Here is a 22,834-nt window from a genome sequence, read left to right on the forward strand (position 1 = left end):
ATCTTGGTGTGGTTGCATATGCGTCTGTAGTTCCAGTTACTTGGAAGGCTGAGGTGAAAGGATCGCCTAAGCCCAGCAGGTGGAGGTTGAGGTTGTTGTGAATAGGCCTGTAGGCCAGCCTGGGCAACAGAATGAGACTCCAACTCAAAACAAACAAACAAACAAACAAAAACTTTTTTATCATGTCAAATTTAGAGGGGAAAAAATGCTGTCATAAGTAAGGTTCTCCTTGTTCCTCAAAAGATTCTTACTTCCTGTGGCATTGTTGCAAATATAATCAAGTTAATTATTTTAAAGTTACTATAATTTTTTTACACAAAGAGTGAGATGTTTGTTTAAATTTTTTAATGTTAAATTTTCATGTTATCGTCTTTAAATAAATTAAGGACTTCTTTTTTAAGGTGGGGGTCTCACTCTTGTCGCCCAGGCTGGAGTGCAGTGGCACGCTCACAGCCACCGCAGCCTTGCCCTGCTGGACTTAGGTGATCCTTTCGCGCAGGCGCTGCTAGCCCCACTCCTCGGCCGTCGGCCCCGACCCGTATTCATTCACCCCGCCTATTGCCGTCGGCCCGCCCTGTCGCAACTGGCTCCTCGCGGAGGTCGGGCCCCAGGGCTCCCGCCACCATCACCCCCCCTTTACCCCGAGCGGCACGTGGCCCACGCAACGGTTACTGGATGCCCGGGCCGCTCCGGGTCCGCTCAGGATTGCGACAGAAACTGTAGGTACGGCCCACTTTTCTTGACTCTCTCTTCCCCGGCCCATGGGACTTAGTCCCATAGTCCCAAGTCCTCCGCTGTCATTTCCTTTCGGCGCCCCCCAGGAACGCCTTTCTCCCCGCTCCAGTTCGAGGCAGTTACGTCGACTCCTCTCCCAGGAGCTGGGGAAACCGTCACAGACGTTTTCACTCCTCTCTGGCTCGGCTCTTTACCCTCAACTCTCTTCTTTGTATTCTCCCTTCCTCCTCTATTTCTTTCTCTTATTTTACAGGTGCTCGGAAGTAAGAAAAAGATCTGTCAGTCAGGATTGATTGCATAGTTGGTTTTATTAAGCGCGGGCCATTATACACACGGTGGATCTCTGTAGCGGGACCTTCTCAGGTTCCTGTGGTTGGAGATGAGTTCCAGCACAGGTTGCGATCCTGAGAAGGCCCCTCTCCTCCCCTCACGCCCTCCCCCCCACTTCTGTCTGTTCCTGTTGGCCTCATCACAGTGGACAAGCACAGTAGATCAGTTCTTGGGATGGATTAAGGACTGTTGTGTCACCCATGCAGTGCGCTAGGCACATCTTTCAGGGGTCTTGTAAGAACTCTGCAGGAATATACCAGGTTCCTGACTCCCCTCTATGGGTGTCCTAGAGCCTATAAACAATCTGAGCGGGGGATTGGCCCTGTTGGCACCGAGGGAGCCACCCCATTCTCTGATTTTTCCATAGAGGCAAATAGAATTATTTGTGCAACAGAATTATTTTTTAAAAAAATATTTCTCACACCTAGAGAATTAATGCCCTAAACATTTTGATCACTGGGTGCCTGTTAGAAGATAATTCATTTTTATTGCTTTCTTTGAGCACCAGAATTTATATTGCTGCTTTTCTTTTTTCTTTCTTTCTTTTTTATTTTTTGAGTTGGAGCCTCACTCCGTTGCCCAGGCTGGAGCAGTGGCACACTCATGGCCACCCCAGCGTCAACTTGCTGGGCCCCAACGGTCCTTATGCCTTAGCTTTCCAAGCAGCCAGAACTACCGGCACGCACTACCACGCCCGGCTGACTTTTTTAATGTATTGTAGAGATGATGTCTTGCCAAGTTGCCCGGGCTTCATATTGCTGTTTTTCGATTGGCTCTTGTCATAAGCTCCTGCCCATTACCAGACAAAAGGAAAGAGGCAGGTGCAGTCATACATAGTACTATAGAAAGTACCATTTTTGTAACACTTCTCATTTTGTACTCATCCTTTTTAGAGCATTAGTGAGATAGACTTGGTTAACAAAATCCCATTTACTGGGGTGGGAGCGAAACATTTGAAATTGACAGTACCTGGAACATAGTATGATATACGTTCAGTAAATATCTGTTGAGAATGAATGGATGAGCTTCTGAAACAACCATGCCTTATGCACTTTTGTATTTCCTGGACCTAGAACTAAGTCTAGGAATAGTAAGCCCACAAGCATGAATTAGAGATGTCTTGTTTAGGGAGAAGCCTTGCTTAAAGAGAAGCATTCGTCAAATATTTTTAGAGAATCTCTTACTTTGCCAGAAATTGTTTCAGGCATTGTGACTACAATGATAACAAAAATTAGCTAGATCCTTGTTCTTATGAAGCTTAAATTTTATTGAGGGAAGATAGAAAATAAACAGGTAAACAATATATGTACAAGGAATGTTGGATTTTGGTAAATGCAGTGAAGTAAAACAGTATGGGGTGAGAAAGATGGGCGCAGGGTTTACTTTAGATTGATTGATTAGGGAAGTCCTCTTTGAAAAGCTATCATTTGTGCTGAGACCTCAGTGATACAAAAAAGACAACCATGGAAATATTTGGGATACAGGGCATACAGGTAAAGGCACTCCCATTGCAAAAGCCCCAAACTAGGAAAGAGCTTGAGTCCTTCAGAGAACATCATAAAGACTGCTGCAGCTGGAATGTAAAGAAAGGGTTGCAAGATGAGCTTGGAGAGATGACTAGGGGCCAAATCATGCAGGGCTTTTAACAGGCCATGAAGATCTATATACCCATGGAATAAGTCTGGAATTTATATGAAATGTAATGGGAAACCAGTAGAGAGATTTTGGGAAGTGGATGATATGATATAATTGACTTTTTTTTTTTTTTTTTTTTGAGTTGGAATCTCACTCTGTCACCCAGGCTGGAGTGCGGTGGCACACTCCCAACCACCGTAGCCTCAACCTGCTGGGCTCTGGCAATCCTTCTGCCTCAGCCTTCCAACTAGCCAGAACTATAGGCATGCGCTACCATGCCCAGATAATTTTTGATTTATTGTAGAGATGAGGTCTTGCCTAGTTGCCTGGGTGGGTTTCAAACCCGCAGACTCAGGCAATCCACTCACCTCGGCCTCCCAAAGTGCTGGGATTATGGGCTGAGCCACCGAACCCAGCCTGATTTACATTTTTTAAAGATTTGTTTTGCTTACTATGTGGTGACTGGATCACAGGGGATGGGGAGCAAGATTAGTAGCAGAAGAAAATTGCAGAAATCCAAGAAGGAATCACAAGTTAATGATAAAGTGGCAGAGAAGTGGAAGTAAGTGAGATATATTTGAAGGCAGAGCCTACAGATCTTTTGATATTTTGATTAGAGGGGTGAAAAAAAGGAGGAGTCACCCCTAGCTCCTAGGCTTTTGTCATGAGCTTGTGTGGATGGCTGTGCTTATTAGACATTAAGGTAAGTTGATTCTTCAGCTCTGTGCAGAAGGCAATAGACCAAAGATACAAATGTGGGAGTCACCAACATGGAAAACTCCCTAGGGCAAGTGTGCTCATGGAGAAACTTACAGTGACTAGTGTAAAGTGGAGGAAAAGAAGCAAGCAAAGGAGATGGTGGAATAGCTAGAGAATAGGAATAGCTAGGAAGAAAATCTGAAATGTGGTAACATAAAAGCCATGACAACAAAACAGGGCCAATGCTACTGAATCATGCTTAGAGTGGTATATGCCTTGGCAAGTACTATGAAGAGAAAATGTGGTGTGAGGAAGCGGACATAGAATTATAGACATCCTAATGGGCTCGGTGGCTCAGCCTGTAATCCTGCACCTTTGGGAGGCTGAGGTGAGTGGATTGCCTGAGCCCACAGGTTCGAGACCTGCCTGGGCAGCGAGATCTCATCTGTACAATAAATCAAAAAACCAGCCGGGCATGGTAGCACACACCTATAACTCCAGCTACTCAGAAGGCTGAGGCGGAAGGATCGCCGGAGCCCAGCAGGTCGAGGCTGCGGTGGCCGGGAGCGGCCACTGCACTCCAGTCTGGGCGACAGAGTGAGACTCCAACTCAAAAAAAAAAAAAAAGAATTATAGACATCCCAAGATATTTTACTATGAAGGAAAGTCAAGTCATAGAGGTATCAGAGGAAGGTATTGGGTGAAATTAGGGTTTTAGAAGATGAGGATACTTAAGCATGTTTTTAGAATAATGAGAATGATCCATTGGGGGTCAGAGAATGATGGTATGAGAGAGTGGATATATTTTAGGAGTGAGGTCTTGGGGAAAGCAAGAGGGAATGGGATCCAGGGATGTGTAGAAATGTTGGTCTTGGATAGGAACGGGAACATATAATTTCTAGTAATAAGAAGAAAACCAATGAGTATGTGTAGAGATGCAGATAAATGGGTAAAGTCAGTGGTCAGAGGTGAGAAAATTTCTGCCTGATATTGATTCTCTTTTTCAATGAAGTGTAAGGTATGAGGCAAGATGAGTAAGGTAGGAGTGTTTTGGTAGGAGGCAAGATCAGTAAGAGAGTAATGTTTTGGTAGGAGGCTTAAAGGGAGAAGAGATGATATAGTAATGTTGGAGGAAGATGGAAATCAATCAGGACTAAAGAAGCTTAGTAGCACAGCTAGTATGCTGCATAGTAACAAAGTTGAGTGGCCTCATGAGGGTGTCTGAGATACAATGTAAGAAATACATGATAGGAGCCAAGGAGATCAAGGAACTGTTAAGACCAGAATGTTGGTGGATGGACTACCAGGGTTTTAGTGACTAAGTTAGTAGCTAAACTAGAATTTAAACTCAGCTATCCTACTCGACGAATTACCATTTTATTGAGAAATGGTTCACAGCATTACTCTTTTGTGCCACTTACCTTTCCAGTCAGCTTTTTTTTTTTTAATTATGGCTTGATTTTTTTTTTGTCCATACATTAAAATTCTAGACTTTTAGCCGGGCTCAGTGGCTCAGCCTGTAATCCTGTGCCTTTGGGAGGCTGAGGTGAGTGGATTGCCTGAGCCTGCAGGTTCGAGACTCGCCTGGGCAGCGAGACCTCATCTCTACAATAAATCAAAAAATCAGCCGGGCGTGGTAGCGCATGCCTGTAATTCTGGCTGCTTGGAAGGCTGAGGCGGAAGGATTGCCGGAGGCCAGCAGGTCGAGGCTGCGGTGGCTGGGAGCGGCCACTGCTCTCCAGTCTGGGCGACAGAGTGAGACTCCAACTCAAAAATAAATAAATAAATAATTCTAGACTTTTATAGACTGGTACTTCTGTCATGTCTTTCATACTTTAATGTGTACTTATTAAACTATTTGTCTTGTTTTTCTTTATTTTTTTAACCATTTCCATCAATATGTGTTTGTTTGTTTATTTATTTATTTTTTGAGTCGGAGTCTCACTCTGTAGCCCAGGCTGCAGTGTAGAGGCATGCTCACGGCCACCACAGCCTCAACCTGCTGGACCCAGGTGATTCTTCCACTTCAGGCTTCCAAGTAGCTGGAACCACAGGCATATGCTGCTACGCCCAGCTAATTTTTTAATTTATTGTAGAGATGAGGTCTTGCCATGTTGCTTAGCCTGGTCTTGAACCCCTGAGCTCAGGCAATCCTCTCACCTCCACTTCCCAAAGTGCTGGGAATATGTGTTTATTAAAGTACAAAAGTCTACCTCTTAGATGGGAAAGGGAAGATGAAGGATGAAATTTGGAAATCCTTACAGAGCTGGGATGGCCAGTATTAAGGAGACCTGATCTAACAACAATAATAATAATAATAGATTTTGGATTGCCCTTTACATCTTGTGTTATGCCTTTATTTTCTGTTATCTCATTTCATTCTTATAACTGCCTTTTTCAGATGAGGAAGTTGAGGCTCCGAGAGGTTAAGGGTCTTGACCAAGGACACGTACCTAGTAAGTGGCAGAATTATTCATCAGTTTTCTGACTCTAAGTTTCCATATTTTCACTATATTCTTTTGCCTTTTTGCTTTTTGCGCTCCATTATATCCAAAGGGATATCAAAGAAAAACTCGCTGAGTAGAAAGTAGTAACCGGTTGGTAACTTGTTACAGTGCAAAAATATTTTGTATGTGTTTAAAATCTAAAAATTAATGAAATTAACATTTAACCTACCATATACTATGTTAGGTAATTCAGAGAACCCAGAGATGATTATGAAATTGACTCTGGTCTAATTTGGTAAGGAAGTTGGTAGGAGCACGAGTTACTAAAAGCATTTTTGGGGCCTCTCTCATATCCTAAATGTGCTTCTAAAATGCTCTGTACTGACTAAACTCTATATACAGAGTAGAATACAGTATGTGTTATAAGGTGGGCTCTCGGTTTATATAAGTCAAATTTAAAAATTATAGTTAAACAAGCAATTACAATAGTGCGATAAATGCTATGATAAGGGCTGGATGCCACTATAAGGATGTATAATGAAGAGAGTATCAAGGAAAGCTTCTGGAAGAGATAACTTCTAAACTAATGAAGAGTTAGTTGTTGAAAAGCAGGGTTGTTGGTGTTAAAGCTGCAGGCAAAATGAGTAAAGATCTGGAAAGATCTGGAGTTCAGTTGTCCATATGCTGAGTTTAAGATGCTTGTAAGACAAGAAGAAATATTCAATAAATTGTTAGATATAATATGCTAAATAGAACCTCAAGAGAGCTTCTCTAAACCAAACTCAATAGCATATTAGTTGTACTTGGAGCCACAATAGTAGAATAGACCCTAAGAAATGTATATAGGGTAAGAGTATGGCATAGGGAAGAATTCTGAGGAAGCCCAATATTTAATGAATGAAGGAAAGAACCCAGAAAAGAAGGCCAATAAAGGGTACCAAAGAGGTAGAAGGACAGTAGAACAAGTAACAAAATGATGTAAAAATTCAAAAGAAGGAGACTACATCAGGTTTTGTAGTGTCTATTGCAGGAAACTTTATTTAAAATAAGTAATGAATATTTACAAAGAAGAAACATAGTGGGAAGATATTCTAACCAAATAAAAGCACGGGAGAACAATTAACAGTTTAATTTGACTGAGATGTAGGGTCATAAGAAAGAACCAGGAAGAAAGTTGACAAGAAAGTCTGAAGCCACGAATGGCAAACCTTGGATTCTGGGCAAGCTGGAAACTTTGTTCTGTAGTTGAGGAAAACCATTGTGCTAGGTGCAAAAGGAAAGTCAAGAATATAAAACATGCTCTGAACCTTGGAATGCCATTTCCTTTGATATAGTTTGATGATTTATGTCTCCTTCAAAATACCTGTTGAAACTCAATCTCCAATGCAACAGTTTTAAGAGGTGGGGCCTTTAAGAAGTGATTAGCTCATAAGGGCTCATGAATGGATTATAAATTCTCTTATAAGAGGGCTGGAGAGAACTAGCTAGGCCCTTTTTGTCTTTTCGTCTCTTCTGCCATGTGAGGACACAGCCCCTTCAAGGAACCATTTTGGAAGCAGAGACCTGACCAGACACTAGACCTGTTAGTACCTTGATATTGCACTTCCCAGCCTCCAGAACTGTGAGCAAATGCATTTCTGTACTTTATAAATTACCTAGTCTCAGTTATTTTGTTGTAGCAGCAGGAATGGACTAAGATGAATTTGGTTCTGAGAAAAAAAGGTGTTGCTATAACAAATACCTGATATTATAAAAGTGGTTTTGGAGCTGGTAATGGGTAGAATCTTGAACAGTTTGAAGTGCATGCTAGAAAAAGTCTGCATTGCCATGAACAGAGCATTAAGAGCAATTCTGATAACAGTTCAGAAGAATTCTGATTATAGTTGAGAAGAGGAGAGCTGTAGAGAGAGCCTATAGAGAAAGCCTGTAGAGATTACCTAAGTGATTGTTGATAGAAATGTGGACAATAAAGGCTTTTCTGATGAGGGCTTAGGTGGAAATGAAGAATATCTTATTGGAGACTGGAGAAAAGGCCATCCTTGTTAGAAACTAGCAAAAACTTGGCTGAATTTTGTCTGTGTTCTAATACTTTGTGGAAAGCAGAACTTGTATGTTATGACCTAGGATATTTAGCAGAAGAAATATCTAAGCAATGTGTTGCATGACTTTCTTTACTGCTTATATTTAAAAATGCAAAAAGGGAGAAATTAATTCAAAATGAAATTTATAATTAAAAGAGAAGCAGAACTTAAAGACCTGGAAAATTCGCAGCCTAGCCAGATTATAAGACTAAAAAGGTGTGTTCAGGAGAAAATATTAAGAATGTGACCAAGTGAATGTTTGATAAGGAGATTCGTATGGGTGAAAGGAAGACACAGATACTATTCATCAAAACAATGAAATAATGACACTGAAGGCATTTTAGAGATCTTTGAGGCTGCCACTCCTATCACAGTCCCAGAGTGCCAGGGAATTTAGGGCAGAAGAGTTTCAAGGGAGGGCCCCAGGATGCCCACGGGACCCAGGGCTCACCATCCAGGACTGCCTCAAGTTTCTACTCCACACTCAGCCCTCCTTAGCTGAGTCAGCTATGACTCAGGCAGGCCCAGGTGCAGCTCCAGAGGGTACAAGTGATAAATCTTGATGGCATCCGTGTGATGTTTACTCTGTAGGCATGCAGAATGCATAAGCTGTAGAGGCATTGCTGCCTCCACCTACATTTCAAAGTCACAGACAGCCTCAGGGCCCAGGCAGAGAACTGCCAGAGGTGCACCATCGCCATTTAGAATCATCAATAGGTCAGTGTCTACTGGAGCTATGGGGGTCAGGGCCACTGCAGAGAGCCCCGACAAGGACAATGCCTAGTGGAGCCATGAGGGCAGGGTCACCGCCATGACACTAGGCCAGTAGAGCTACCAGTATGCATTTGCAAGCTAGGAGAGCCGTTAAGCATATGACTTCAACATGTGAGAACTGTTGACTGGGCAGCACCTACCTAAGCCATGGGGACAAGGCTGCTGGAAGACTTGGGGGCCCAGTCCCTTCATAGAGTCAAAAAATATTATTCTCAAGCCTCAAGATTTTTAAAAAATATTATTTTATTTTATTTTAGATTTGGGGGTACAATAGCTTGTTTGTTATATGGACATATTGTATAGTGCTGGGGATTGGGCTTCAGGTGACCTGTTTCCCAGATAGAGAACATTATACTCTATAGATAATTTCTTTTCTTTTTTTTTTTTGAGTTGGAGTCTCACTCTGTCGCCCAGACTGGAGTGCAGTGGCCGCTCTCGGTCACCTCAGCCTCGACCTGCTGGGCTCCAGCAATCCTTCCGCCTCAGCCTTCCAAGTAGCTGGAACTACAGGCGCGTGCTACCACGCCTGGCTAATTTTTGACTTATTGTAGAGATGAGGTCTCGCCTGCCCAGGCAGGTCTCGAACCCACGGGCTCAGGCAATCCACTCACCTCAGCCTCCCAAGGCATGGGATTACAGGCTGAGCCACCGAGCCTGGCTGCAATAGATAATTTCTGAATCATAACCCTCCGCCATGCCTTACCCCTTTATAGTGTCCCCAGTGTCTATTATTCCCATTTTTGTGGCCATTTAGCTCCTGCATATAAATGAGAATGTACAGTGTTTGGTTTTCTGTTTCCGAGTTTGTTTTCACAAAGGATGATATTCTTCAGCTCCATAAACTTGGCTGCAAAGGACATAATTTTCTTTTTTATGGCTGCATAATATTCCAACATGTATATCAGTACCACATGTTCTTTATTTTATTAGTGTTATTATTTTTCTGAGTTGGAGTCTCACTCCATTGCCCAGGCTGGAGTGCAGTGGCATGCTCTCGGCCACCCCAATGTCAACCTGCTGGGCTTAGGTGATCCTTCTGCCTCAGCCTTACAAGTAGCTGGAACTACAGGCATGCACTACCACCATGCTACAGTCATGCACTACCACCATGCCTGACTAATTTTTTTATTTATTGTAGAGATAAGGTATTGCCAAGTTACCCAGGCTGATCTTGAACCTGTGGACTCAGGCAATCCTCTCAACTTGGACTCCCAAAGTGCTGGGATTACAGTTTTGAAATTTTTTTTTTTTTTTACATTTTCTTTATCCAGTCAATCATCGATGGATACTTAGGTTGGTTCCATGACTTTGCTATTGTGAACAGTGCAGCAATTAATATAAAAAAAGGTATCTTTTTAATATTATGATTTATTTTCATCTGGGTAGATCCCAAGTAGTGGGATTGTTGGATCAAATGCTAATTATATTTTCAGTTCTTTGTGAGATATCCATATTGTATTCCATAGAAGTTGAACTAGTTTACAATCCTACCAACAGTATATAAATATTCACTTTTCTCTACATCCACACCAACATCTGTTGTTTTTTGATTTTTTAATAACAGCCATTTGAAGATATAAGATGATATTGCATTATAGTTTCAATTTACATTTCTTGATTGATTAGTGATGTTGAGCATTTTGTCACATTTGTTGGCTGCTTGTGTGTCCTTTTTAAGAAATACTCAGGTACTTTGCCCGCTTTTGATGGGATTATTTGTTTTTCTCATGTTGAATTATTGGAGTTCCTTGTAGATTCTGGATATTAGTCCCTTGTCTGAGGCATAGTTTGCAAATATTTTCTCCCATTCCATAGGTTTTCTGGTCACTGTTGATTATTTCTTTAGCTATGCAGAAGCTGTTTAGTTTCATGCCCGTTTGTCTATTTTTATTTTTGTGCACTTGCTTTGCCTAGGCTGATGTCCAAGAGAGCTTTTCCTAGGTTTTCTTGTAGAACTTTTATAATTTCAGATCTTACTTTTAAATCTTTAATCTATCTTGAGTTCATTTTTGTATATGGTGAGAGATAGGGACTCAGTTTCATCCCTCTACATATGGCTAGCTAGTTTTCCCAGCATCATTTATTGAATAGGGTGTCCTTTCCCCATTGTTTATTTTTGTTGGCTTTGTTGATGATCAGCTGCCTGTAGGTATGTGGCTTTATTTCTGGGTTCTCTATTCTGTTCCATTGATTTGTCTATTTTTGTACCAGTACCATGCTGTTTTAGTTACTATCGACCTATACTACAGTTTGAAGTCAGGCAATCTGATGCCTCCACGTTTGTTAATTGGTTACTTAGGATTACTTTAGCGATTTGGGCTCTTTTTTTTTTGGTTCCATATACACTTTGAGAGTATTTTTTCTAGTTCTGTGAAAAATGATGTTGGTATTTTGATAGGAGTTGTGTTTAATCTGTAGGTTGCTTTGGGCAGTATGATTATTTTAACAATATTCATGCTGATCCATGAATATGAGATGTTCTTCCATTTGTTTATGCCATCTATGATTTCTTTCATCAGCATTTTGTAGTTTTCCTTGTAGAAATCTTTCGCCTACTTGGTTAAGTGTATTCCTAGGTATTTTATTTTCTTTTTTGTGACAAGCTTCAAGATTTAATGTTGCTTGCCTTGCTGGGTTCTGGACTCACTTGGGACCCTACTTTTTTCTTCTTTCCTATTTCTTCCTTTTGGAAAGGGAATATCTATCTTTTTTTAAGTCTCAACATTGTATTTTAGAAGCTTGTTTGAGTCATAAGCTCATAGTGGAGAGAAATTTTTTTTTTTTGAATTGGAGTCTCACTCTGTCGCCCAGACTGGAGTGCAGTGGCCACTCCCGGTCACCACAGCCTCGACCTGCTGGGCTCCGGCGATCCTTCTGCCTCAGCCTTCCGAGTAGCTGGAATTACAGGTGCGCGCTACCACGCCCGGCTAATTTTTTGATTTATTGTAGAGATGAGGTCTCGCCTGCCCAGGCAGGTCTCGAACCCGCGGGCTCAGGCAATCCACTCACCTCAGCCTCCCAAAGGCACGGGATTACAGGCTGAGCCACCGATCCCAACATATGGAGAGAAATTTGCCTCAGGATGAATCATACCTTGAGTCTCACTCATATCTGATTTAGATGAAACCCTGGACTGTTGAATTTTGAGTTATTGTTAGAACAAGTTAAGACTTTTGAAGCTATTGGAATGGAATGAATATATTTTAGATGGAATTTATGTATTTTGTATGGGAGAAGGGCATGAATTGAGGGGACCTGGGGCAGAATGCTATGATTTAAATGTTTGTGTCCCCTTCAAATTTCATGTTGAAACTTAATCTCCAGTGCAGTAGTATTAAGAGGTAGGACCTTTAGGAGGTAATTAGGTCATGAGGGCTCTGCCCTAAAGAATGGATTAATGTCCTTATAAAAGAGCTAGAATGAACTAGGGTCCTTACCAGACATCAAAACTGGCAGCACGTTGATCTTGGATTTCCCAGTCCCCAGAACTGTGACAAAATAAATTTCTGTTATGTTTAAATTACCCAGTCTTGGTTATTTTGTTATAGCAGCACAAATGGGCTAAGACACTGCTATGGTTTGAATGTTTGTCCAAAATTCATGTTGAAATTTCACTATCATTGTAACAATATTAAGAGGTTGAACCTTTAAAAGACTATTAGGCCATGAGGGCTCTGCCATCATGGGTGGAATTGTTGTCACTATAAAAGGACAAGTTCAGCCCTTCTCTGGCCTCTTTTACCCTTGCACCTTCTACCAAGTAAGGACACAGCTTTCCTCCTCTCCAGAGAACACAGCAGGAAGCCCCTCACTAGATGTTGGTGCCTTGATCTTGGACTTTGCAACCTCCAACTTGTGAGAAATAAATTTTTGTTCATTATGTATTACCCAGTCTGTGATAGTTTGTTAAAGTGGCACAAAATTGCCTGACAGGCATTTAACCATTTTATTGTGGAAATAAGATCTAGGCACTTGAAAATAATTTTAAAATCAAGACAATATTTGATTAATAAGAGCAAACCCTAAATAATATAGGATTTTTAACAGTGATAGTCTGTTTGAATTGTAGTAGTAGTTAGTCCAGCCTTGTATTTTACTAATTAAACAATATTGCCAGCTAGTCATTATTTTTTAAAAAAGAAACTAAACTAGCTTGAATACCTTTTATAAAGAATATTCTCCTTGTGAATATAGCTCTCAAATTCATTTGTTTGAAAAGACACTAATTTTTATCTGTTGATCTTTGATCTAACATCAAGAAGAGTTCTCTGTGCGGAAGGCAGCTGTAGTTCCAAAGATTCTTAAGCAATACTCACAATTAGGTGTTGATGCATATGTTTTACCTAACATTAACCTATAAATATATGTTAAATGCCTATTATGTGTCAGAAGTGCATAATGGATAAGAGCATGGATGATGCATTTAAACACACTGGAATTCAAATTCCTGTTATGCCACTCTCAGTAAAGGGAAAAATGTTGCAGTCTCATTTAGAACAGCTTATACTAAACTCCATATACACCATGATTTTTAAGGAAATTGAAGTTCTTATTTATTCAGTTATTAGTGCTGTCAAATTTAATTGGCAATTCTTAAATCTATACAGAAGGAAGGTGAGGAACAGTTTTAAAGTATTTAGCTAAGCCCCCAGGTGAATCATCCACATTGAGAAGACTAAGGTGGCCTTAAATTATTGCTGAATGATCTGTGGTGTAGTCACTAGATGTCACTATTTTACAATATTGCTCCAAAGGGATAAACACATAGTATTGTGGGTAAACACACCAGGAAGAGACAAGAACTTGTTTCTATTAAGTAATATACATATATGTAGACATAATATTTATTTAAGAAATAAACTTCCCAAGAAGCATGTAGTGGTATTCCTTCACTCTGGTTCTTCATAAGTTCACCAGAGAGTAGAATCATAACACTTAAAACCATTAAGTTTTTATATCATCCAAGACCCTCCCTCCTTACCCCATTTTATAGGTTTGGAGTAGTACAGAGGTGAAGAAACAAAAAATGTACTCAATATTATGTAGCAAATGAAAAGCAGAGAGCTTAGATCACCCAATTCTTTTTATAATACCACACTGTCCATTATTAGTATATGTAATCAAACAGACATTCTAATAAAACAGTGTGAAAATAGAACCTCTAAATCCATAAAAAATGTTCACTACTTTAAGTGCAAAACCTAGCAATATGATGATAGCAGTATATACTTCTAATAAAAGTTTTGAATACCATAGCTTTGCTATAAGTTGTGCAAACATCTCACTTAATTCCCATTATAGCAAGATATGTATGTATGTATTTGTACTCTACCTCATTCAAAAAAGAATTTTAGGAACCTTATTGAAGTAAATGTAGCATAAAATTTGATAAGCTGAGGTGACTATAAATATAAGATACTAGAATAAAACAAGTGTGAAGTCTTATTTTTGTTAGTATACAAAAAGCATACCATGATTTCTAATAAATGTACTTGGTTGTCTGTTCTCAAATATGATTCTGCTTTCCCTAGCTATGAACATAAGTAAAAAACAGTAGATAGGACTATACTGGTTAAAAGATGATGGGGGATTATAATTTACCTAAAATGATACAACTAATATATTTCTGATATATATATATATATATATATATGTATATATATATATATATATATATATATATTTTTTTTTTTTTTTTTTTTTTTTTTTTTTTTAACCTAAGTGGCTCACTCTGTTGCCCAGGCTGGAGTGTGGTGGCACCATCACGGCTCACCACAGCCTCGACCTCCTGGGCTCAGGCTATCCTCCCACCTCAGCCTCCTGAGTAACTGAGACTACAAGCACATGCCACCAATTCCACCTAATTTTTCTATCTTTTGTGGAGACGAGGACTTACTATATTGCCCAGGTTGGTCTTAAACTCCTAGGCTTAAGCAATCCTTCTGTCATAGCCTCTCAAAGTTCTGGGATTACAGGCATGAGCCACCACACCTGGCCCTATTTCTGATTTCAAAGCCCTCATTCTTTTCATTATGCCAGTTATAGACTTACAATGAGAGGCCTCCTAGCAGAATTCAGTCACTGTAACCCTTAGACACCTGGATACCACAATTACTTCTGAATTATACAGGTAGACTTTTGCTTATGTCAAATTTATTTCAGACAATTGCACAGAGCTGTTTGTTGGCAAGATGTCTGTCAAGAAATTGACTCCTAAAAAAGCAGCTATTGAAAGATAAGATTCATGAGTCTAATTTTTCTATGTTTTGAATTACAAAATTTGTATTATATTAAGGAAATAACTATTTTTTTAAATGGTCAGATAAGATAGAAAAAGATGTCTAGAGGAAGAGATAAGTCCAAAGAAAGATAAAGGTAAGGAGACAACTAGAGCAAAGAAGAAAGAAGACCTTTGTATTAAAAAAGAGGAAAGAGGGCAATGGGGAAAAAAAAAAAAAAAGGCCCAAACACTCTAACTAGCCTTCTTCTGATCTTTACATTCTCAGGTATCTGGTTTTTCTTCTTCAGATTCCTCCATCTAAAGTTGTGCCAAAACTCTATCCTGGTCAGAGTCTTAGTCCTTCAGAATTTTCACTCCTTAGGTTTTTTTCTTTAGAAACAGAACCTTTTTCTAAGTTGTCCTGTTGATTCCCTGTCTGCCTTTGCAGCATAGTCATTAGGGATCTTATCCATTATACTTTTTCTTCATGTATTTTAAAATCCTATTCTTGTTTTGGAATCTCTTCTTCTTCTGCCAAAGATGCCTTTCTTTTTAACCATGTAGAAATGATTTCGTCATTATTTTGAGAGTGGAATTTCAAAATTCTTAGTTCACTCAGTGTATCTCCACAAATAATTATTGAATGCCTACCGTGTCCCAGGCAGTTGTGTAGATCAAGAGTAAAATCAGATATGGTCTTCCTTTCATGGAACTCATATGCTTCCAGTTCTGTCTCTGGAATGGGCTCTGAAATGTAAACAAAAGCAAATGAGAAGGAGTATTACTACAAGGGTGAATTTTTCTTGCTCTTGTGTCTTTTACCTGAAAACAGGCCCCAGTTATACAACTGTGCAAGGGTACAATAGAAACCAATTTGTATGGCCTAAAGATTTAGGAAGTAGACCCTTATAGTCCAAAGAGAATGTGAAGCATTCTTCTTGGTGATGAGTTTTTTGTTTTTTCCTCTGAGTCTTTTCCCTGTGGGCAGGCCCTATTTATGGAATTATGACCTGCTAAAACTCAGAGGAAAATTCCATCTTTTAGCCAGTGGAACCAGGCTAAAAGTGTGTGTTGGGATAGGAGTAGAGGAGAGAGATTCAGGAGAAGAGAAAGCTGCGGTCCCTTTATTCTGAAGGAATGAACCCAACCAAGTGTCTTGGGCCATCTCAAGTTGTGCATAAATAAAACAGTCCCAAAGGAGCATAGCAAAGGCTTTCAAAACAACTGTGATTGGAACCAATGCTCATAGAAAGTAAATGCGAGGGGGCAACCCGGTCTGTGAAAACTTCTGCAAAGGAGAACTGCAGTGGGTCTCAGACTCTCGCCCTGGGGGCTACGGACCCCAACATCGCAGCCTGCTCTTCATACGGAGCTCGGCCATTGCCACCGCTGGGGCATCGCAGCGATCTGGACAACCACTGCCGCGCAGACGCCACCGCCGCAGCTGCCGCAGCCACCACCACCGCCGCCTGTAGTACATCTCACCACCTGGGCCGGAGGCGATCCACAGCTTCCTTGAAGCCCCTTCAGGGAAGATCTGCTGGGATCACTGCCACCTCTCCTGCGAATGAGACGTCCTGCCCGCCGTAAGTCTCCTGCCGTCTGCCCTGAGGCAGCCAGCCATCTTGCCATCTTCAGCCTCTGCTGTCCCTGTCTGGCCCCACCCACTCTGGGGCGAGCAGCTGGGATAGCACCACCTGCTGGCGATTCAAGGTAACAACACTGAAACGGGAGAAACAAGCTTGATAAAGACATAAACCAGAGTGGTGAACAGAGGGTGATCTGAACTGTCCTTCACAGCAGACCAGGGGCAACTGACCCTAACTGCAAACTAATTTACCGGCTTGAAAAGAAAACTAGAAATCAGACCTGAAAGGATATTGGGCTTAAACGAAATGTCTCAGAGTGTACTTCATTGATCCTGTTAGTTTAATGACTTAATTCTGTTCCTACTGTATTGTTCTTTTGTTCTTTTTTCCTCTTCCTTTTCTTCTCTTTTCTTCTCTCTGTAAACCACATCTTTGTATAGAGGAACAGCACACTAATAAGGTGGTTGGATAGCTGGTATGTTAACATCACTATATGTTTTATTTTTGTCTGTATGAGAGTTGTTCATTTGTAGCTGTGGTCTATTGTTTTTATCTGTTTCAGTATAGGTCTCTCTCTCTATTTGTTGGCACACTCGTTTGTTTCCCCCTTACTCCTCTATCTTTCCACCCCCCTCTTCAACCCACTGTCTGCTCCATTCTCTCCCCTCTGCTAACCACATTTTATTTCAGGGAGTAAACCTACAGCCCCACTGCATGAACAGATTCCAAGGCAGTGGGAAGTGGGTTCCAGATTATTCACACACCTGTCAGTGAATACCAGGACCTGCAGATAGATTTTGAATCACAGCTCCCCCCTTAAGTAAATCTCAAAACTGCAAAAAGGACCACCCCCAACCTACAGTGCAACTCCAGAATTGAACAAAGAGGGCATACATAAAGAATAGTATATTGAACAAACAGAAGTAAAACCAATCCCTTTACCCCTGAATAACAGAATTAAAGAAGACGGTGATGTGGAGGGAAGGAAAAAGTAGGTAGGGGGAAAAACTGCACAAATGAAGAAAAACCAAAAGAAGAATACAGGTCCCACACAGACCCCTGGGAGATCAGACACTGAGAAAACAGATTCTGGAACACAAACAATGAAGAGCCCCCAGAATGACTGGTTACATGCAACAAACCCAGACATCAAGACATTAATGGAGAGAATTTAAAAAATTGAGGAGAGACAAGAGGAAAATAGGAAGGAGCTGATGTCAGAAATAACAGCAGTAAAGAATACTGTGATGGAAATGAATAACAGACTAATAAGCATGGAAAGCAGAATCAGCCAAGCAGAAGAAAGAATCTCAGAGCTCGAAGACCAAAACACAGAACTAACCCAATCTGTCAAAAGCATAGAAAAGAAGCTCAAAAAGACAGAACAAAACCTGCAAGAGATGAATGATCATTTCAAGAGACCAAACCTAAGAGTAATTGGGCTTCCTGAGGCAGAGAGAGAAACAGAAGCCACAGTGGACCAAACATTTCATGAAATCATTCAAGAAAACTTCCCTCTTCTCATCAAGGATGAAAAAATTCAAACACAAGAGATTCAGAGAACCCCTGCAAGACAACAAATGAGAAGACCGATTCCCAGACACATAGTAATTCACCTAAACAAAGTAGCTACAAAAGAAAAAATCCTAAAGGCAGCAAGAGAAAAAGGCCAGACTACCTACCAGGGAAAACCAATTAGAATAGCAGCAGATTTATCCACAGAAACCCTTCAGACCAGGAGAGCCTGGAGCCCTATCTTCAAAGTTCTAAAAGAGAAACAGTTTCAACCAAGAATAACCTACCCAGCCAAACTAAGCTTCATTAGTGAGGGAGAATTGAAATCTTTTCCAGATATCCAATCCCTAAGAACCTACATTGCCACCAGACCACCTCTACAAGAAGCACTTAAGAAAGTACTGAACACAGAAGAAAAAGAAAAAGAACAACAACATTCTTCACAAGAGTACAGGCAAAAGATTAAAAACACACATGAGCCAACTCCAGAACCCAAAGAAAGACAACAAACAAACAGGAACAACTCTGTAAGAACCTTATGACAGGGATCAACTCTTGCATTTCAATTATTAGCCTAAATGTGAATGGACTAAATGCACCACTGAAAAAACATAGAATGGCAAAATGGATAAAATATCATCAAGCAACCATCTATTGCCTTCAAGAGACTCACCTCACTAGAAAGGACACCCACAGACTCAAAGTAAGAGGATGGGAAACAAACAATCAGGCGAAGGGAATACAAAAGAAAGGAGTAGCGATCTTAATTTCAGACAAAATACCCTTCAAGCTATTAAAAAATCAAAAAAGATACAGAAGGCCACTACATAATGATAAAAGACTCACTCCATCAGCAAGAAATATCTATCCTAAACATATATGCACCCAACATAGGTGTGCCAACTTTCATAAAGCAACCTCTAGGAAAACTAAAGAAAGATATTGACTCTAACATCATCATAACTGGGGACTTCAATACCCCACTCACAACCCTAGACAGATCATCAGGACAAAAAATCAGCAAGGAGATCTGGAACCTCAATGTGACTCTTGACTAAATGGACTTAATTGATACCTACAGAACACTCCATCCAAAGACCACAGAATATACATTCTACTCATCACTGCAGGGAATGTATTCTAAGATCGACCACGTAATTGGCCATAAATCATGCATAAGCAAATTTAAAAGGACCAAAATTCTACCATGCACCTTCTCGGACCATAGTGGAATAAAAATAAACATTGACACCAACAAAGTCCCCCCAAAACCCACAAAGAAATGGACACTAAACAGCATGATGCCAAACAACTCCTGGGTCATTGATGAAATTAAAACAGAGATTGAAAGATACCTGGAAACAAATGAAAATGAAGAAACATCTTACCAAAATCTCTGGGATGCCCTGAAAGCTGTAGTAAGAGGGGAATTTATATCCCTACAAACACACATGAAGAAAATGGAAGGAACAGAAATTCACAACCTAACAAGCCACCTAAAGAAGCTGGAAAAGCAAGACCACAAAAACCCTAATTTCAGCAGAAGAATCCAGATCACCAAAATAAAAGCCCAAATCCAGGACATAGAAGACAAAAAGATAATACAAAAAATCAATGAAACAAAAAGCTGGTTCTTTGAAAGGATAAGCAAGATAGATGCCCCCCTAGCTAGACTTACCAAGAAAAAAATGAGGAAAAAAAGCAAAAAAGCACAATCAGAAACACATAAGATGAAGTCACATCTGACCCTGAAGAAATACAAAAGATCATTAGAGACTACTACATACACTTGTATGGAAACAAACTTGAAAACCTTAAGGAAATGGAGGACTTTCTGACATCACACAACCTACCTAGGTTGGAACAAGAAGAAATTGAGACCCTAAATAGACCAATAACAATCAAGGAAATGACTACATAATTAGAAAACTTCCTACAAAAAAAAGCCCTGGTCCAGATGGCTTTCCAGCAGAATTCTACAAGACATTTTAGGAGGAGCTGATACCAATCCTACTGAAGGTATTCCAGGCAATTGAAAAAGATGGAACTCTCCCCAAATCATTTTACGAAGCCAACATCACATTGATACCCAAGCCAGGTAACGGTCCAACAAAGAAAGAGAACTACAGGCCATATCTTTGATGAACATAGATGCTAAAATTCTCAACAAGATCCTAGCAAACTGGATTCAGCAATACATCTCAAAAATCATCCACCATGACCAAGTAGGCTTCATTCCTGGGATGCAAGGCTGGTTCAACATTCGTTAAACCATAAATGTAATTAAATTCATCAAACAGATGTCAAAACAAAAACCACATGATCATATCATTAGATGCAGAAAAAGCTTTTGATAAAATCCAGCACCCCTTCTTGATAAAAACCCTTGAATATCTTGGCATACGGGGAACATACCTCAAAATAGTAAAAGCCATCTACGAGAAACCCACAGCCAGCATATGCCTAAATGGACAAAAATTGGAACCAATTCCCCTGAAAACTGGAACTAGACAAGGATGCCCATTCTCACCCCTCCTGTTCAACATAGTATTGGAAGTCCTGGCTAGAGCAATCAGAGAAGAAGAGGCAATCAGGGGTATCCAAATAGGAAAAGAGGAAGTCAAGTTATCTCTCTTTGCAGATTATATGACTGTGTACATTGAACACCCAAGGGAATCTGTCAAAAGCCTCCTTACATTGATAAAGGCCTTTGGCAAAGTCTCCGGATACAAAATAAATGTACAAAAGACAACTGCATATCTCTACACCAATAATAAACAAACAGAAACCCAAATAAAAAACAAAATTCCATTCACAATAGCTACAAAAAAAATGAAATACCTTGGCATCTTCCTAACCAGAGATGTGAAAGACCTTACAATGAAAATTACAAAACACTGCTCAAAGAAATCAAAGATGACACAAACAAGTGGAAAAATATCCCATGCTCATGGATTGGAAGGATCAACATTGTGAAGATGTCCATCTTACCTAAGGCAATCTACAAATTCAGTACAATACCCATCAAATTACCAGCAACATTCTTCTCAGACCTGGAAAAAACAACACAGGAATTCATATGGAAACACAAACATCCATGAATAGCCAGAACAATCCTCAGCAAAAAAAACAAAGCAGGTGGTATCACATTACTAGACTTCAAACTTTAATATAAAGCTACAATCATCAAAACAGCTTGGTATTGGTACAGGAACAGGCATATAGATCAATGGAATAGAATTGAAGTTCCAGAAGCAAAACCTCAATTTCTCAACCAACTCATCTTCGACAAAGCCCCCACCACCTACCACTGGGGAGAGGAGAACCTATTCAGTAAATGGTGCTGGGAAAACTGGTTGACCACATGCAGAAGATTGAAACAGGACCCCTATCTATCCCCATGCACAAAGGTTAACTCCAAATGGATCAGAGACCTAAATGTAAAACCTCAAACCATAAGAACCTTAGAAAAGGAAGGAAATACCCACATGGAAATCGGAACTGACATCCAATTCCTGAACAAAACCTGAAACCCACAGGTCATAAGAGAGAAGATAGACAAGTGGGACCTTATTAAACTGACAAGCTTCTGCAAGGCCAAAGAAACCATCAAGAGAGCAGGGAGACAGCCTACAGACTGGGAAAAAGTATTTGTCAACTCCAGGTCTGACAAAGGCTTAACATCCTGGATCTACAAGGAACTCAAACATGCTGAAAAGAAAAAAACAAACAACCCCATTATAAAATGAGCAAAAGATATGAACAGACACTTCACAAAAGAAGACATCCGAGCAGCCAACAAACACATGAAGAAATGCTCAACCTCACTAATCATCAGGGAGATGCAAATCAAAACCACACTGAGATACCACCTAACTCCAGTCAGAATGACAATTATCAACAACTCAAAAAATAACAGCTGCTGGAGAGGGTGTGGTGAAAAGGGAAGACTTCTACACTGTTGGTGGGAGTGTACACTAGTGCAATCTCTGTGGAAAGCAGTGTGGCGATTACTAAAAGCTCTAAAAATTGACCTTCCATATGACCCTGCAATCCCCCTACTGGGAATATACCCTGAAGAACACAAATCACTCTATAAAAAAGATACCTGCACACGTACGTTTATCGCAGCGTTGTTCACAATAGCAAGAACCTGGAAACAACCATGCTGCCCATCAAAAGAGGACTGAATTAAAAAAATGTGGTACATATACATGATGGAATACTATGCAGCCATAAAAAAGAACAAAATCATGAATTTCGCAGCAACCTGGATGGAACTAGAGTCTCTAATACTGAGTGACCTCTCACAGAAACAAAGATCCGAGTATCACATGTTCTCACTCATATAATGGACCTTGAGCATCCAATGTAATACTATAAGAAAATGACTGATGGTACTGGGAAACTATGGGAGGGTGGGATTAACAGTCACAAATATCTGTCTGGGGATGGGGAAACACCTCTTATCAACAGGGTGCCTGAATGAAACGTAATTGTACACCTAACCCTTAACTGTACCCCACAAAATCATAATAAAAAATATTGATTAATAATTAAAAAAGAAGACAGAGTTGACAGGTTGTTGGCTAAAAAAAAAAAAAAGTAAATGAGAGCTTATGATCTTCACTTAACCAGGTAGAAACTGTAGAAAAAGTATCCTTCAGAGAATTTTAACAAAACCTACACACAACAAAATGTCCAGCTAGTATTCAACATATAAAGAACCAGGAAAAGCTGGGCTCGGTGGCTCAGCCTGTAATCCCGCACCTTTGGGAGGCTGAGTGCATTGCCTGAGCCCGCGGGACC

The 22,834-nt window shown here is 40.3% G+C and overlaps 1 protein-coding gene across 1 annotated transcript in view; it reads left to right on the plus strand.

Annotated features, from left to right (window-relative positions):
- The first annotated feature begins 653 nt into the window (after nt 1-653).
- Nucleotides 654-22,834, plus strand: part of SLC9B1 (solute carrier family 9 member B1) — an 80,189-nt gene continuing 58,008 nt past the window's right edge. The window contains exon 1 of the mRNA XM_008059592.1: nt 654-723. The gene's annotated coding sequence lies outside the window, so the exon portion shown is untranslated. The remainder of the gene's footprint in view (nt 724-22,834) is intronic.

Source organism: Carlito syrichta, unplaced genomic scaffold (assembly GCF_000164805.1).
Source record: "Carlito syrichta isolate Samal-C Ts95f unplaced genomic scaffold, Tarsius_syrichta-2.0.1 Scaffold304275, whole genome shotgun sequence".
NCBI lineage: Eukaryota > Metazoa > Chordata > Mammalia > Primates > Tarsiidae > Carlito > Carlito syrichta.